The sequence below is a fragment of the Pezoporus flaviventris genome, unplaced genomic scaffold, assembly GCF_033815535.1.
Source record: "Pezoporus flaviventris isolate CSIRO_AGI_PZ_B2104156 unplaced genomic scaffold, CSIRO_AGI_Pfla_v1 ptg000006l, whole genome shotgun sequence".
Classification (NCBI taxonomy): Eukaryota; Metazoa; Chordata; class Aves; order Psittaciformes; family Psittacidae; genus Pezoporus; species Pezoporus flaviventris.
In genome coordinates, this window is record NW_026892554.1 from 7,807,053 (window position 1) to 7,826,045 (window position 18,993).

Below are 18,993 nucleotides of genomic sequence, written 5' to 3' on the forward strand. Positions count from 1 at the left end.
TTTCAAGCCACTTTGTACCCATTGTCCCTTTCCCACTACATTGAAAACAAGGAACCCTTCTCAGCAAAAAGTATAACGTTTCTTTGTCACAGCACTCACAGTTTGTTATATCAACATATGCATCTATTGTTGTTTGGTGTCAAGAGTTGTAACTGCCTTAACTTACTTCCTTCAAATAGAGTTGTTTCAGAGCAGAACTCATGGAAGACATGTTACACGGCTGCTCAGCTCCTAACTGAACGTCTGACCAGGTATGGCAATGTACTGTCTTCTCTGGAGGGGAAAGGTTTGGATAATCATTCTGTAGCAGACTATGGCTTCATGATGCGTGACATTCTTCCAGTTATATACGCATGATATAATTATATTCTAACTCATGTGAGATTATGTATAATTTATGTATGCTGTATATGTGTAACCATTGGGCTTGATGAACTTCTGAGGCAGCAGCCATGATAGGAGCAAAGCAGCATTTCACCTACAGAAATACCTGTACAGATTCTAATTGGCCCATTTACAAAAATTAGTTTGCCAAGTTCTCCTAATTGCCGTGGGTCAAATTTTCTGATACAAAGCAGTGAAGGAATTGAATTTTAATGGTTTCAGTTATTTTTGGTCCCATGGAAATAAACCATTTTTCCCTCCCCTTGGTATAGAACTGGATGTTAGATAAGTGAGGAAAGAGGAGGAGAATCATTGAAACATCAGTTGGGGAAAATTGCTGAAATGGAGTGGCAGATGAGCAGGATCTGAATGATGGCTTTATCTGTAAGAAAAGAAAGAGAACGGTGAATGTAGAACATGTACAGAGGAAAAAGCAGCTGAGATTCAAGAGAGTAATATAAGCTGTAGCAGTCTGCTAATATTGCTGAAGGATCTATTAACAACAGTATGATTTCTTCCCAGATGATCATCTGTTCTGTCTTAGCCTAGTATCTAACAAAGTCATATATTGGGCATCTGGCTTCTGTGTGCTTTTTCTCTTGAAGGACAAATTAGAAGAGGGATTTTGCTCTCTAATACAGCTTACAAAACCTGTCATGTTTGACAAGGGCAGGGAGAGCAAGTGAAAACCAGTAGAAGGGAAGCCATGCCTGTGCTTCACCTCATAGTGTGAGGGGAGCTGAGCAGACTGCAGGTGAAGGTTCAGTGTATCTGGACAACCCCAGGTGCTCTTTTAGTGTGCAGTGACATGTCAGAGTTCCTGGTTGTGTGCTTGAACCGTATGCTCTCTGTAACACCCTAATGTGATGCCTCCTGGAGGGTAAATGCTGAGATGAGGGCAGCAGGTCTGCTCTGTCACAAGCTTTTCTACTGATGTGCTTGTGCCATTTTCACAGCTCTGTGTCTGCAGATGTATCTCTTCCCACAATCCCACCCTGACTATTTAGCCTAGGGCAGTTGATCCTCTCATTACCAGTAACAAACACACTCATACGATGTGATGGCTTCTTTAAAAGAAGCAGTATAATTTCCTCATCATTTGAGCTCTTTCAGTGTGAAAGAAAACTAACAGCAAACAGGCAATGAGTTGACAAATAGCATTTGGATCTGCAGTGAAAGGTCTGACTTGCCTTCCTTGGGAGACTGGGAGGCAAGGATTAGAACTTGATTCAAGGAGCCCTTGCTGATGGAGTGATGTAAAACTGATGCAAGGATCTGTTGGTGACTGGGGAAGCTGGGACATCATGGCTGATTTTTATGGTGCAGTTTCCAATCTCCCCCAAGCTTGTCTTCATTCTTTTTTTTCCTTGAGTGTCAAGTGCTCTGTGTTGTGTCTATCTGGATATTGTGCAGGGTGAGTAGGGGGAGCATGCAAGTTTAAATTGTAAGTAGGAAAGGAGAGAAGCACTTGCTAAAGACGTCTAGACACCACAAAGTGTAATTAGCCAGGTTTAAAATTCTGCCAGCAAGTATATATGGCAGGAAATACAAACATAAGGAGAGTAAGAGCTACCAGGCTTCACTTGGCTCCTGCCGCTTCATCAGGGCTAATTAAAGTGTTCTTCCCCGAGTCCTTAAAGAGATTGGCTATGACAGCAAACAATTTCAAGTAAGATGTACTAGTCTAAAGTGTGGCAGGGGAAGCAACAGGGAAGTAGCAATCTGCATTGTCAGCTCCCATTTCTATAGGCTCAATGGAGAACATTCAAAGCTGGGTGAAGCAAGGCCAAAGACAAGGCAAATGGATGCTCTCAAGTTTATTTGTGTTGCCGTACCATTTGCCACATCTGAGGTGGAAAGGTCTCAAATGTCAGCAGGGTCCTGACCGTGCTTCTCATGCTTGTATGCTGGAGTTTCACCATCACACAATGCAATCACAGTGCGTATTTGCCACGTGGTCCCCAGAGTGTGGCTGTAAGAAGGTGCATGTATGCACAATACAGGCAAGTCAAGTAGTAACAATGCTTTCAAGTAAGCACATTTGTAGAGGCACTGAAGGTAGAGGCTTCTTCTTCAGTCATTTTCATTGCCCTCTCCATCATTTCCATAATGAAGTCACCTTGTCTTCCAATGCTTTGGGAGAAGGATCACAGGACACTGGTGATTTGGAAGTTACAGCTGTGATCTTATTGTGAAATAAGATATTCAATTCCAGGTTCATATAAAAGAGGCAAATGAAGTTTGTGAAGATAATACTATGCTTTCTGAAGTTTCCACTTTGCAGCCAGAAAATGCAAATAAGCATGTGTATGATGCAGATACATCAAAACTAAAGTCACAGGTTGGGCCAAAATCAGGTTGGCAGCTTCTCTTTAAACAGTTTTATGGATCATTAAGTACCCCACAGGAGGCTGACTACACCAACTGCATTTTATTGATAGCCGAGAGTTTCTAGCCTGAAACAAAACAATTATTCATGTTAACTAGAGGCTGGAATAAACTGCCCCAGACCAATGTCCCCTCAGAACACATAGAGACTCAAAATGCAATCTCAGATTTTCTTCTTGATGTATTTTCCCATTCACTTAGTATTATAACATCCTGGTGGATGCTTTATTTAAACAGGTTAGCACAACTGTTTTCCTGGGAAGGTCTTTGGCAGGCAAATAGACAGGGTTTTTCACATATGCTCCAACAAAATGTTAGCATATTCGTATAAGTAATACATATTCCTCTAAGAAAATCCATGAAAATTGCCTTATTTTACCAGGAGAGCCAGCTTTCCTAGTTCTGTGTGTCACACTTTCACATGAAGTTCTACATTAGGAGTAAGCTAAATGGTGCATGGCATTTCTGTTTACTGCCTTCTGTCTCAGATATATCCAATGAAACTTTGGACACTTGATGTTACAAATTCCCAAGAAGCCCTTTAAGTCTCACAAACGCTTTCAAGGAAAACAAATATGAGCTGGTGCACATAAAAAGTGTTAATTCACTCTGTACTTACCTCATCATGGATCACTTCACTGTCTCCTACAAGACCAACCTCCCTTAGGATACTGGGCAATCCTATCTCTCCCTGTTGCACAGAAGAGACACAATATGCTGAAGGACTAATGGTTTGAAATAAGCCCTATATCCTCAGTCTGTATGAGCTTCCCAGAAAACACCAGTATTTAGATGGGGAAACAGACTAGAAAATCTGCCTTTAAGTGCTGCTATGGGATCTAAGCTCTTCTGAATGTGTTTTTCATACACAGGACCTCTCACAGTCCTGCAAGACCAGTATTGGACAGCAAAATGCAGTAGCCCAACTTGGGTCTGCCAAAATCGTGACCTGATCATTAGACCAGCAGGTGACCAAGTAACTTTAACACTCACTGCAGCAGCACTTCACTTTAAAAATCTGATCTTGTCATTCAGCCAATGTTATTCTGCTGCCACCAAAATGAAAATAGCCATCCGCCCTAAAAGTTTATATATTACTCACAGTTTTGCTCCAATGAAATAGATGTGGGGTTTACTGCATCAATACCACGTGCCTCACAAACCCAGGAAAAAATCAGGAAAAAATCCTGGACAGGTAAGTTAAAGGTACCCAAAGCTCCCCTGAACTCAACCATATCTTAACACTTTTCTATTGGTATGGAAGTTTTCATGTAAAGAAGCTAAATCTGGGAAGCTTCTGAAGCGATAAATCAGTTATGAAATGGGAACCTCCCTTACAGGCTGTCTAATTATCTGACAAGATAATTAATCTCTTAAGCAATTGTAGAACTGCTGTTACCTTGGTAAGTGATGGAAACAAACTCTGGCAGATCCCATAGGTCTTGGCACTGTGATATCAATAAGACTCCAGAAAGTTATGTGTAATAGGCACTGAGTGAGGTCAAAATGCCTCCATAGGAGTAACTGGAATTGCTTATTGCCTCAAGGTACTTCTGTTACTAATTATTTTGCTGCAGCTAATTATGGTTTGCCTGTTTAGTTGCAGCTAAGTTTAAGAGTTGCCTTTCTTCCCTTCAGGAAGATATTGAATCATGATAGGAAAGGACAGAGCCTCCTGCCTTTTTAGAACAATGGCATTGTCTGCCTCTCCTCAACAGACAACCCAATTACAGCCGACACAATAATTGATGCTGAAATTTTCCACTGAAAAAGATGGACACACATTATTATCCCATCAATCTTGTTCCACATGGTGTCTTGTATCTCTGGTTTTTCCTACTGTGGCAGCAAATTGACTGAAGCACACTGCATAGCCTGTTTTCCCAAGGGTACCCCGTGACGGAATGAGGGCATCTCGCAGGGCACGAGGAGAAAGGTGAGCCCAGAGAAAAGATGACTCAGTGTGAATTGAAGCCAAATTTACTTCCACAGCCTTCTTTATCTGCTTAGGTCTCCATTACATAGTATTTGCTTCAAAGGAAGCATGAGCATGTCCAACATCTACTGATTAACACATGCATTGCATTACACTGAGCAACTGTTCTGCCATTAACAACAACTGTCCCTTATTCATACCCAATTCTATCTGAGCTTAAAGACAGACTCTAGTGAGAGATCTGCCAGGTCTGTAAGTACATGAAAACCTCAATGTGAATGAGATATCTATCTGACAACTTTCCAGTCATCTAATCTAAGTTTCTGTTTTGCCCAATTTATACTACCACTTGGCACATGTTTATTTGTATTTATTACATTTCATGTGCTTCATAATCTCTGCATCCAAACCATGGAGTCAAGCTTAGTCCAAACCCTACATCTACTGTTTTCTATCTTTCTTAAAAACCATTTCTGTTCATATCTGAAAGAAGCCTGATTTCTACCTGTCCACTGCTTTTCCCCAGTAGCTGAACAGAAACTTATTTTCATTATTTAATGACAATAATCAGTCTACAAATATAATCACATATTTTTTGTTGTTTTTTTTAAAAAAAACCACTAAAATACAGTGTTTGGCGTAGCTGTATTATTCCTGTAATGAATAATCACTGAAGATACAATTGTGGATGCAGTTACCGTGCAGCATTGTGAATAAAATGCTTTAGATGGAAAACTGTACTTCAACAAAATGTATGCAATAGTACAAATGTATTACTGCCCATTAATATGCATTAATTCAATGAAAAATGCCTGACTGAGCTGGTTTACATAGATTAGGAGAGCAGGCAGTGAAAGGAAGCACTTGGACTTGATTAAATGGGCTGTGAAGATTGGAGGAACTCTAATCCTAAACATAGAAGTGAACCTCCAAGATAGGCTGTCCAGTTACGCTGGTATGGTTTGTTCCTTCCCTCATTCATATCGGTGTTTTTATTGTGATGGAGAATCAGCATTCAGTGTTCTTGATGCATTGGTTCTACTCAGCTCTCTTGAATCTGTATTTTAAAGCTTTTTATTTAAAAATAATAAAAAATAAAACAATTCTCCCTAAGGTAGGAACTTTGTAGGAATCATCTCATTTGCTTAAGTGTTTCCAGGATGTAGAATGTGAGCTTCTGACATGCTTGTCGTTGTCAAGACAAGCTTATCTGTGCCTGAAATACTCATTAACTTCTGTGTGTGACATGCAAGGTTTGTTCTAGCTCCCCAGTCTGCACCAAGAGGGGTATTCCCACAGCCTTGAGGGGGAGCATTCATTGAGAGACATCAGTGTTTCGAATGATGCCAAATGCACCCTTCTGTCCAGGCACGGTTAGTTACACATATAAAAACCCAACAATTTCTCTTTCCCTTCTGACTAACAATCTTCTTATGAGACAAACTGTTGTAATAGTTATATGCTCAGCATAAGATGCAGTTTTCCCTGAGTTTATTTAATAAATACATTGCAGTTCATAAAAGAACCCATCGGTTCGATGGCTGTCTCAGCCCCATGGCCTGCATAAAGCCTTACTTTTGGTGCAGTGCTGACTGGCACTTTTACTCTCCTCTGCCTGTGCAAGAGAAGTAATTTTGGAGGAGGTTTAGGTGAGGAAAGGCAGAATGGTGACTCCAGGGGTGTGAGGAAGGAAGAAGAACCACCAAAAGAATTTGTGGGTCTCTTGACTCAAGATTAGTGGAATATCAACAAACAGCAGATGTTTGGAGGCAAAACATGCACGTAATGGGTTTTGATGATACAGAGATGTATCCTAGAGAGTACATGGATTTTTCCATACTGCACAGTATCAAGGTACATGAGTTACTACCAGGAATGTCCCTTGGTGATTTTTACTTGCAAAACAAGAAACATCCCAAATAAACCCAAAATTTTTCTGTGAAAATATCCATGTTCAAAGCAAGTTTGCATCAGGACCTAGAAGCTAAAGCTTTGGTGTACTAGTTCTTAAAGGGACCTTCAAATTGGGGCTGAGCCTGCGATCCTCATGCAATAGCTGGGTGTCTCCAGCAACTTTAATGGAGTCCTTCCCCCAAAAGATGAGGATTTGTATCACTTTGAGACCAGAGTCAGCCTTTGTGAAAGCAATAACAACAGGTCTGTCTCTCATGTGCATCATATCTACTAACTGCACAGATAAGGCTGGTGAAGTTACAAAATGCTCTGAAACAGCTCTGCTTTGGATCAGCACCATATGTGGTCTTCATTTAACTCATTTTGCATGTAATGTCCTCCAGATATGATCACTAAGAGGTCTGATATTTCGGTAGCCCTTATTTGCATAAACCAACTTAATTTTGACGCTGAGAACTTGTTCCATAGCACTTTCACAGTGGGGCACCAGGATATAAACATGCCTGAAAGACAAAAAAGTGGGCCTTATGTTTAGGAAATGATCTTTGAATATGATCTTATTAGGACACATGTTATCTAAACCAGTGAAAAATGATATTATAAATGACTACAAAGGGTTTACTATCTTCTTTGCCCAAGCAGCCTCATAAATTTTATGTCTAATCCCCAGTTTTGCCCACATCCTCATCCAATTCTATCTGCCTTACATGAAGCTTAGTAAACTTCCAACAAACACAGCTGACCAGCATGACAGCAAAGAGTGGGGTCCCTGTAGTGTGTTAAATCCCTTCCCTCCAATACAATCTGATGGGATCTTTAATGACTATTTCTTATATAAGAATTCTTGAAATGATGGATCTTGGATCATTCTCTCCACCTATGTTCTCTATACATAGTTCCCAGAGCTCAAGTCACATTCTAGTAAGTGTATCGAATTTTGAGCTATTCAAGGGATTTTGTATATTATTTATGAGGATTGATTGCTTTGTCTCTCATGTGAAGGAATGCATGTAAAACTGACTTTTGTTCTGTTTTTCCTTTGCCTAACATCTCCGATATGATCATGGCTTCATAACAATTTCAATATATTATTGCCAAAGGTATTATAAAATAGGGAGACATTATCCTCCAAGTTGTAATTCTTTCTCTGCTAAATAAACTCAAAAGCTTTTTGTTTGTTTGTTTGTTTATTGATCCTTACTGTGGAACATAGTAAATTAAGTTAGTGCTGTAAAACAAGAGGCCAAATTCCCTTGTAGTTTCACCAAAATGGATTTCAATTAGCTAAGCTGCTATGACTGTGCTATGATGCTATTCTTAGACAGGTTATGACATTGTCAACAAATCAGTGAAATTTAAGCTCCTTTTATTGTGATCTTGAGTTAAACAATACAGATTTCTTGTGCATATGCCTTGTTCCCTATATAATGGGAGCTTCAGACAGTGTGGTCAGAAATAACTCTTGACATGAAACACCTGCAAGTTATACAGGCATTGTAAGACAGATCAGTCTCAGAGTAAGTCTGGGAAATGGAGGAAAGAGAAAAAGGGCAGAAAGCATTAGGGTCATTATGATGTAATTTCTGCCATCCCACTGTTCCAGCTGTGCAGCAAAGGGATATTTGTGACCCACTGCCTGACATGCCCTCAAAACCAGAGTCAGTAGTGGTCAAAATTAGATACTTACGGATGCACAAGGAGATTGTTTCCTTCTGCTGTTATTTCACCATAGAAAATATAAACAGGGAATTATCATGCACTGACTGTTTCAGTCAGAATGAGGGGCTATCAAATAAATACAGTTGATGACAGATTCAAAACACGCATCGGGATGCGTTTTTGAACCCCTTGCCATGGGATTTTATAGATAAACCCAGATAGGTTTAAAAGGTGTCTTGATAAGTAAGAAAAGAGAAAGTTCTGTAAGGGATGATTAAATATAAGGATATCACCTCTAGTTCAGGAAGTCCTTCACCTGTAAGCTGTCTTTCAGAATGAAAGGTGATCTGACACTATTCACAGCCAATTTGCTGCTAATGGCCAAGCTTAAGGAGTGCTTGATAGAAAGAACATCTCATTAGCTAATCTTTAAATGACTTCAAAGTTCCGTAGCAGGGACTGTGAATAGAGAAGTTTACGCCTTCCCTGATGAAAGGCTGAAGTTGCTCCAAAATACAGCTGTGTTGACATTACTGCAATGTCTTGATCTGTTGATGTATAAAGCAGGGACAAAGCCCCACAGGGCTGAGCAGTGTGTAATCTCTCACAGTCGTGCAGTTTGTAACCTCGCAACAGACCCTCCTGATTTAACTCTACTTGGTTGTAACTCGATTTTTGCATTCACACTGCTCGCTCTGCATTATTGTGTCTACTACATGGATTCCCAGTCCAGGGTGTTGAATTGATGTTTTATGGATTAGTGTAGAGAGCGTATTCTTTGAGTCTACTTTATGTAGTCATCCCTATTCATCTTGCTGATGCCAATCTCACCTCTTGTCACCTACCACTCAAAAAATAAGCCCTTTAACGTTGGGGTTTTTTATCACATTTTGAGATATTTCCTTGCTATTCAGAGATTATGCCTTTTTCTTACCTTTTACTTTTCAACTAATGGCTAAACAGCTGCAGCAACATGAGACTTCGGAGCACCCTGCTGCCGTTCTCAAAACCAGAATAATCTGTACTTAAACCGATTTGCTTGTAAACTCCTGCATCCCTGCCTCCAGCCTCCAGCATAAACTGCTCATGCCCATCATGTCAATCTGTTTTACCAATGCAGAGATCACTCTATCAGTGCCAACTAGCCCACTACAACCAAGGCTGCAGGTTATGCCTAGGGAAGAAAAAATAATGTCTCTGCCCTCATCAGCTAACTACATTTCATTGGATCCATACAATTCAGATTGATCACTGGGGTCTGAATGAAAAGCAAGGTCATTTTAAGAAACGAATAATACATCCCTGCCATTGGGGTGCAGGATTTATGTCTGGAATCTACTTTAAAGGGAATCTCACAGCTATCAGGGAGTTGTGACTATTGTATTTCAGTCTGAGCTAAATGTACCTAACTGCAACGCAAAAAATATGTGCTAGAAATCGACTCGAACTGGTAAGATATGAGACAGTCAGATTGAACACAAATAATTCTGAGCTAAGGCACCAGCAGGAGACTGATAGAACCTATAACCAGGAGACTGGCTGTTTGTTTCCTTATTCATACTGTTTTATGATTTCATTTCTCTGTGCTGATTAAAAAGGGACTAAAAAACAGTGCTGGAGACTGAACATTTTGGGCATGTGCTGTTCAAATCTCCCCAAAACAGCTCTGCCACAGCCATTCCCTTTCCATCTTTAAATCAGCAGGTTTTTTTAAAAGCATCTCTGCTAACTGAATGCAGTATTCTGGTGGAATGAGATTGTCCTCTGAAACCTAAGCTGAATGGGTTTATGAGTATCTTTTACCAACGGGTATCTTCTTGTCCTGTAGGTTAAAGCGCTTTTGCCCTCTCCTGGTGTTTACAGCACTATATAGTTACATCAGTCTTGAAACTTTTAGGCTGTACAAGGCAGGTCTTCCTAATTCATCTGGCAGGACTAGCTCTCCGTTCTCTTAATCACACTGTCCTGTTCTACAGCTGCTCCACCTTGAATCCACTGCTCTTGACCATGGGGCTCCAGATCAGGAGATCTGACGTTACACAGTAGAGTCATAGAATGGTTTGGATTGGAAGAGACCTTAAAGATCATTTAGTTTCAAGTCCCCTGCCATGGGCATGGACACTTTCCACTAGAGCAGGTTGCTTAAAGCCCATCCCATCAAACCTGGACATCAGTACCTTTATGTTTCAAGTAGAACAATAAACAGCTGCTAATGCTCAAACCCCACATTGACTTTTTAAATGGTGACATCATATTGTTGGGTCATAGATATCTTGTCATCAATTCTTACACCTATGTTTTTCTTCTTTTATATCATTCCCAAGTGACAGGTCCATGGATTATAGTAAAAAATATTGCTACTGTTACCTAAATACATGACATAGTAGTCTATACTAGAAGATCCCATCCTGGACTATGTTATTCTAAATCCTCTTACAATATTCCAACCCCTTTTCCCATTTGCAATGTTTTCCAGGTTTGTACTTGCAGGTACAAATGTTATAGGCAATTTTTAAACACAGATTATTCATGACAGTTTAAGCCAGATCAGACTTCAGGAAGCTCCTTTAGAACTTCCATTGCTAACCCTTCTTTCCACCTGATGCTTCTACCTTTAAACAAACCTATTGTTGCTTCCCCTTCAGATGTTTCCTTGTTTGCCTCTTGCAGTTCCTGTGCTAAACTCTGTGTTTGCCAACAAAACTAATAATTTCTCATGCAGCACCGTATCTAATGCTTTACTGATATCCACATAGATGAAATCTACTGCATTTCCTTTGTTTAGAAAATCAATTACTTTATCAAAGCAAGATATCGAGTTAGTCTGGCACTCTCTGTGTCTTTGGTAAACCTATCTAACATTTTATCCCATTTTACGTTTACTTCCATGTCTGTAACTATTGTCTTCTTAAGAATTTACTCTAAAGCCTGTGTGTAGTCATCTCTTATTTGTGATCCAAGTGGCTTTGACGCTGGTTTGCAGGGACGCAATGTGGCTCATTGTTCAGACTCAAGATTTAGATGCAAATGCCCGTACGGTATCATGATGTGCACTCAGAAGCATTCGTGCATGGGGAGTGCAACAGGAGAACTAGAGCAGTGAAAGGCAAACCCATATGGAATCCAGGAATATGTGAGGAAAGCAACATTAATTCTTGCCCTATTCTTATGCCTTTTTTTTTAGACCCCTTGAGACGGCTGCCCTTGTGCAGCTATTTTAATGGTCTTCTGATGAAGATGTTCTGAGTTTATCCTGCTTCCATCAAAGCGTGCATTGCACTAACAGAAAAGGGACTCAGAGGGTGAAGGTTCTGGCACAAATAAGCATCTGCAAATCTACTGTGACCAACTGAATTATGTCCTTTCATCTGTTCTGTCTTTGATGTCCTACCCAAATCCCAAAGGGAAATTCAGGTGTGACAAACGCATCTTCTGCTCCATTGCTTGATATTTTACTAGCCATTTCGCATCCTTCAGAAGAACAGGACTAGTAATTGGTTTTGCTGGGGGAACACCTCAGAGATAAATACTGTTCCTTTCTTTTCCTCTTTTCTATTGTTGCTCTCTTCTGTCCCATTAAATATCCTATCCTCATCCTACTGAAGCTGCTATAAATGAAAGTCTGTCAGCACTGCCATTACAAGCCCTATTTGTAAACAGTTCATCATTCAGAGGTAAAGATTCATTTTCTCTCCTTGCCACAACTGATGCTGGGTGGAAAAGGTCAGGCAGGGGCTACTGTTTAACATACAGTTTCTCTGAATTTATAAACACAGCCACAAGCATTGTGGAACAGGGGTGGGCCAGGAAGGCTGCAGTATAAAGAGACACCAGCATTTCACACTATGCAGCCAGGTGCAATGCGGGAGTGGAAACTGGAGTCTAAAATAATGAATATTGTAATTATCCTTTATCCTGCCAACAGTCTTAACTGGATTCCCAAAGCCAGGCTCCTTCAGAGTTTGTGAGATACATGAACCAGATCTGGTTTTGTAATCTGTGCTCATAGCAAAAGAAATTATCTGTGTTCTTTCTAAAGCAGACAGAAATAGCAAATTTCCAGGAACCACAGGGAGACAAAGAACAGAACACAGTGTCAATAACTCCACATAAATTTAAACCACTGCATAAACTTTTGGATTCTATTGGGATGAACAGGGAAGAGAGAGCGATCCAGGAATGAAGGAGAGAAATTTGATCTGCATCGTGGATGGATGGTCTGTTGGTAGAAGAGTAAATGTAGGATAGTCTGATCACAGTTAACCTCCTGGTGTCGATTTCTCATCCATAAAATGATAATAATGACACTTGCTTTTGTGAAGTACTTTGAGATCTGTGGTGGAAAAGTGATGTATAAAGACAGACATTGTTGTTTCAAAGACAGTGAATAGCAGGTGTAATAGATGTGGAATTACACAATAGACAAATATTGCAGGGAGAACAGTGGGATTCAGCAGTACCCTATAGTCTCTTCTAGCTTTGATAGGGTTGGTGGCTTTCCTATTGAAGTATAATATTTCAGGTAATTACTCCATTGCTCACTTATTAGGGAGGGGATGAAAAACAGTTTATTTTGCTGGAAGCACATAATAAGAGTCAAACAAAATAACTAGAATAATTAGCAAATTCACTTACTCTGTGTAGGTTCTTTTTATGTGTCACCAACATAAGTTATCCTTTGGGGAAAAAGCTTTCCCTCCCTTATCAGGCTGAGTGTACCCATATCTATCTCTCACACATCACTTCCAGCCTATCCCAGGATACAGTTTTGGTGGAACCACAGCCCCACCTTTGCTGGACCCCTACTGTTTCCAGGGGTCATGCCTGACTTTTTGTGATGCCTCCTTTCATCTTCTTCTGTGCTCCAGCCCAATGCTTGCTGAAGGAAATCAGAATGAAATACAGCTGAACAGATTAATATCCATCATGAAGGGATGTGGGGAATATGCAATCATACAGCCTGGATGCTTGGCAGCTCTATGTGTGACAGGAGAGGAAAATCAAAGTGAAAAGTGCATGCATCAGAGGGACAGCAGCTGGGGCCCTTTGATTAATCTATACAGAGTATGCCTGAAAAAATCAGAGGGGATTCTTATCCAAACAGAAGCACTAAAGTCAGGCCACAGTTTACACCAGCACAACCCCAACCAGAGCGCACCACTCACACATCAGATGAGCACCATGTACAAAAGCTGGTGGCCGATGTACAACGACATCTCCCTGCAGACTGCGTAGAGGAAGAAATACCAGTGCAATGTATTCAGTTGCAATGATGTAAGTCCCGAATAACTTCAGTGGTAACACACAGTCCTCTTTACATCCCTAACCTCATGGCTCAAAAAACATTTCAGATGTTCAACGAGGCAAAGATTTTGACCCCTGAAATTCTTGAGTTCTTCTGCAAGGAGACAAATTATCTCCTTTATCAAATGTATTCAGAGAGGCATAAAGGAAAGGGTTTAGCAGCCCTGTTTTGCCACAGGCTGCTCTTCAGCAGAGAAGGGAGAAACCCAATCAGAAAGCAAAGGAGGATTATGCACACATGCACACCCCTCTCCTGCCCAAGGTGAGCTGCTGTCTCCACCGGTTGCCTGCTGTCCTGCTGACTGCAACGTGGGGATCCAGCCAGCAAATTGCCACCTAAGGCGTGCACAATCACGGGCATTTCAAGTAGCTTTGAAAATCCCTGTCTGGATAATGATGTAGCCAGCACGTCAGGCCTGGCCATCCAGCTGAGCTAAGTACACAGCTGAAGAACGGTGTGGAGGGCGATGAGGCAGATGACAAAAGCGGTTCTGCTGGCATCATTCAATCACCTGTGGATCAGCTGGCTTGGGTTCAGGCAGCAGCTCCTTTCCTTCATGTGCTCTTAAATCCCGATCTAGGCAAGGCAATGTGAGGTGTCTGTGATGATGCACAAGTTGGAGCGTACTGAGAGATTAGCTTTTTTCCCCTGTGTGCCAATAGGTCAGTTGAAGTCTCCATCTCCAGGCTTTTCTCAGCCTCCCTCCACCCTGCAGACTGGGAGACCAGCATCTGCCATGCCTTTCTTAACTCATCTGCAGTCTTCCTCTGCAAAACCCAAGTGGATCCTCCATTTGCACAACTGTGCTAGCTTGAGAAACCACTATTCCCCCTAACTCCCTTCTTTTAGTCTTACTTTGCATAAAGAAGAAATGCTTGGGATAAAATACAAAGCATTCCCATAAAATTTGTATCACTCCCTTCAGCCCTTCTCCCTAGATTGAAGCTAAATATAGCAAAAGCCAGGCTGCCGGGTGGAAAAAATACAAAATCACTTAAAGAAAGGTATGATAAATTAAGCCCCAGGTTGCTCTCATACTGCGGTCTGGATGAGGTGAATGTCTTATGTCTATGATGGCACTAGCAGGACATTTTTATGTACCAATTTACAAGGGATTTGTGATCACTGAACAAAGACGTTGCTGTAAAGCCTAGCGGTGCCTTGCCGAAACTTCAGCTAAAACAGCGCTGCACTGTGTCCGAGAAACAGCTGCTGATCTCTTGCATTTGTAGAATCATTTTTAGATCAGAAAGACAGTTTGGGATTATTTTCTTTCAGTGGGCAATGCAGATTTGGTAACAGCAACTCTTTTGCAGATTTATATTTGCTTCACTGAATCCCTCTCAGAGGCTGGAGGGGGAATTTAGAAACTTCATTTTGACATTGAAGTTGTTATTCAAAGCTAAATGTTTCATTTTGCTGCTTTCAAACAAAATATTTTGATCTTTCCTTTGTATATTTAGTTTGGTTACAAATTGCTTTCCCTTTTATTTTGAAAGGTGTGCTCAAAACCCAGCTGTTACTTCTTATAAAGGGACAAAAGAAGTGTTTTGCTCAAACCAAGAGGGGTTTTTTTTCCTCTTTACTTTTGTCTTGAAAATAACTGGTCAAAAACAATACGGAAAAGAAGTTTTCTTGCTAGTGAACCAAAAATTCAATTAACTGAAAAGCTCTTAATCTCATTTCAGTATAAGGTGTTGTCTGCAGAAGGAGGTGAGAGCGCAGTGCACTCTAATGCAAGCTTAAAACCCAACCTGTTGCATCATACCTCCCTCAGATGTTGTCCTCCATTGATGATAAAGTTAGACCAGGAGAAAATCAGTTTTCCTGGTCAAAGGTAGAAGGAAACTTGGATTCAACCCACTTTCCTTAGCTCACCTAGGGTCTGAATTGCCAGCGGGAAATGCCTGTTACTCTTCACTGGGTACACAGGGATTCTGAGCCAGCCTTATACTGAATCAGGCAGCTTAGCATAAAAACTGGAAAGCAGGAATCCTGGCCTTTGGTGCTCATCATGAAGAGTGTACTCCCAGGGCAGGGTTACCACATGGCTACATTTTGGCCCAATTATTAAATCACCAGTGACCCTACAGAACAAAATAAAATCAGAGACTTTTGTACAACACCCTTCCTATGAAGCAGGTTAACTACGGAAGGCTATAGAATAGCTTCTCATGAGCTTCTCCTTGGTCACTTCAGCCAAACCTGGGGGGATACAGAACATGGAAAAAGTTCAAACAAATACCCGCATGTCCAGGTTTTTGTCAGAGTTGGGCATGGACTTGCTCTAGTGCAGCAGGCTGAGAAAAAGCCTCTTGGGAAGATGCCTCTGATTCAAAGGTTACGGTCATGACCAAAGTAATTCTGTGAGCCTAAATAATGATCCTAGACTTGTCATTGGGGTCTGAGCATCATCTTCTGCAGTGGGAAAAACATAATATTACACCTCACAATTTAAGAGTCCCTGAAAACAAGGTTTTAAAGATTTCTTAATCCATTTCATAGGTCAAATGATTCCTGTTTGTGCCTGAAACCTTCCTGTCTCTGACTCATCTGCTTTCATGCTCCACCTTGTCCATGGGCTAAAACCTTAGACTCATCAGCTCCTGTCATCCCGAATGTAGTCTGACAGTGACTACAAAACCTCCCTAGGGAGACTCTAAACGTAAGCAGCTGCTAAAGCTGCACAAATGGGACTGTGGCAGCCCACAGATCTGGCCTGCACATTGTCAACATATCACCTTTTCAAACACACAAGAGATGCTCTTTTTTTGGCCTTGCTGATGCACCACCACTGCCCCTCTCTAGCAGAGCTCAGTGCATAGGGGGAATGCAGGGAGGCTCCTTTCCTCCTTGTTCACTGCTCTATCCAGATCCTGTTTTCCTGTCAGCAGCAGAATCCATAGGAGACAAGGATAGAGGCTCTCATCTGTGGGGTGTCATGCTGCAGCAGCATCCCCATTGGGTTCGGGTGTCAGCAAGCCGATTGGCACTTTTGCTATTGCAACAGGAGCGTGACCTTTGTTTTTCCTGTAGCTTGATCTGCTTTATCCAGGGAAATCACAGGAAGAGCACTGTGCCAAGTCCTGATCCCACTGAATTCAGTGACGCAAGTCCAGCTGACTTCAATGGGACTGGGATTTAAAGTAGCACCATGTAAATCCCTATAGGTGTCTTGTGCAGCTCTCTCTGCATGCTTACTTGACTTTCACACTCTTGATGAAAACGTGTATTTATAAATTTACAAATAGCACAGCAGCTGTGTGTTTATATAACCTCATTTGAGGGCCACATGTATCCTCACCCTTGTGCTATTAATATTTATACTGTAACAACCACATACACATAAAATACGTCACACAAATACACACGCTTGCAGTGGAACAATAAGGAAAATAGATTAAAACCCCTTCTGACTCAGTCATGTTCTTGAAAGACATTACGAAGCAACATTTCACTAGATCCTGGTAACTTTGTCTGAACTTCTATGCTTCTTCACTCTTAGTTTCTGTGCAGTAACACCTCTCCCTGATTTGAGGTGACCTAAGTCCAAAACGTTTTGCAGAACAAAGTGAGATATTTCAGCCAGTTGGGAGATAGACAATTTATAGGGCAACCAGGACTTCAAGCGCTGCAAGCTATAGATAGCAGGGCAAGCAACTCCAGCTGCTGCTGCTGCTTCCCAGCTATGTAATGAGCATTGTTCAGGAGGCCACAATGGAGCTGGGTAACAGCTCTTGACGAAAATTGCTCTTTTTTTTTTTTAGGCAAAAATGCAGAATCAGGCTACTTTAGTCAATCTGCAAATTACTCAACTTGCTTCAAATGCAAACAGGAAAAAAACCTGCAAAACATACAGCCTAGATGCTTTATTTTGACAGCTCGGATGAAACATTTTGATTTCCTCATGCTGAAAAGCTTAGCATTCTTGAATTTGCTTCCATTTAATTCTGTCTGTTCCAAAGATTAAAATTATTTATCCTATCCTAAATATTAATTATTTTTAAACTCTCTGCTTTGCTAGCGAAATTGGCTTAAATGATCATTTAATGTTGGCCAAGTGCAACTTCTTCTCTTCCCTCCATGCTAATTTTCCAGCTCAGTCAACGAACCAGATCCCTGTAAGGAGCCCAGTTCAGCTTTTTCTAACCAGGTCCTGAGACCAAGGATCAAACATGTGAAGGTTTGAGCAGGACAGGCTTTGCACACCCCTTTGCACAGAAGTCAGGAGGCAGAGGGCAAGCAGCCTTGTTAATTCTTCTCCTTTCCTTTTACAAGGAAACTTTGCTGTGAGACCACATGGCTGTTCTGATGCCAGCAAGTTCCCTGCAGATGGAGAGAGCAAACAAAAATGTGCATATTTACATTATACATGCAGATTAGATAGTGTGCAGTCCTCACAGCCTGTCCCTGAAACACCCTCCAAAAGGAGTGTGGGGGAGAATGCAACGAAATTGAGTCCAATTCTCTTATTGTTTCACTCCCGCACTCCTTCTCTTAAACAATTTGTACCCTTGGCTGATTAACCCTTTCTAGTGACCTGCATCATGGACAAAACTCTCCAGGCCTGGCAATCTCTACCTTAGTACAAAAAGTGGAACTATTTGCTTTCAGAGTACTGTTAAATTCAAAAGCCATCAAAATCACATGCAGGATGGAAGTGGGAATGATGGCGAAATTAAATACTGCATTTCTTTGCTTTACCTGGTGAGATAACAGAACAGAGGTGTGAGTACATGTGTGTGCACATCAGAAGTTACTCTGACATGGAGCCAAAGCATTGAAATGGTGAACTTAAGCCCTGTTATACTTACAAAGAGCTTTTGCAACCAGGCTGACTTTCACAGACCATCTCATCCCTGAAGCTCTTTCTCCAACCATCCCTCCTCAGCACTCACAAGCTTGCTCCTTCTCAAAGCCAGTTTCAACTTCTCCTTCACTGCCCTACAGTACCCACTCCTTACTCTAGCCTCACCTCCCTGGGTCATCATGTGGAGCACCTAGGGTTCTGTAATGCCCTTCTGAACACAAGTGTCCTCACCCATGGAACTCTTCTTGTAAGGTCATTTTTGGGAGAATTGGGTTCTTTCGGGGAGTAAGGAGCAAGCCAGTGATGGGCATCCCATAGTCTTCTCCTGGGGAGGGTCAAATATAGCCTTTTTGAAAGCAGTAGGTGTGCAAACTAGAGAACAGTGTCAGACCCAGCTCTTCCCATATTATATTGGAAGATGTCTGGACTCACATCTCTTGCCTTCTTCAGAGCCTGGTCCTAGGTACCTGCCTGAGGACTGGGCTGCTCAGCCTCATCTGCAGTGAGAGCAGCAGGAGAAGTGCTTGGGCCCACAGCAAAACCATTGGCTTTCTCTAGGTGTCCCCTTCTTAAAAGGCTTGGACCTAGTCCTCTGCA

General features: G+C 41.4%; 1 long non-coding RNA gene across 1 annotated transcript; it reads right to left on the minus strand.

The window, feature by feature from the left end:
- Positions 1-694: 694 nt before the first annotated feature.
- On the minus strand, positions 695-18,547 carry LOC133265677 (uncharacterized). The gene is made up of 3 exons (XR_009742066.1): positions 18,485-18,547; positions 17,796-17,912; positions 695-766 (listed from the first exon to the last, which is right to left on the minus strand). It is a non-coding gene; the product is annotated as an uncharacterized LOC133265677 (long non-coding RNA).
- Positions 18,548-18,993: the final 446 nt, after the last annotated feature.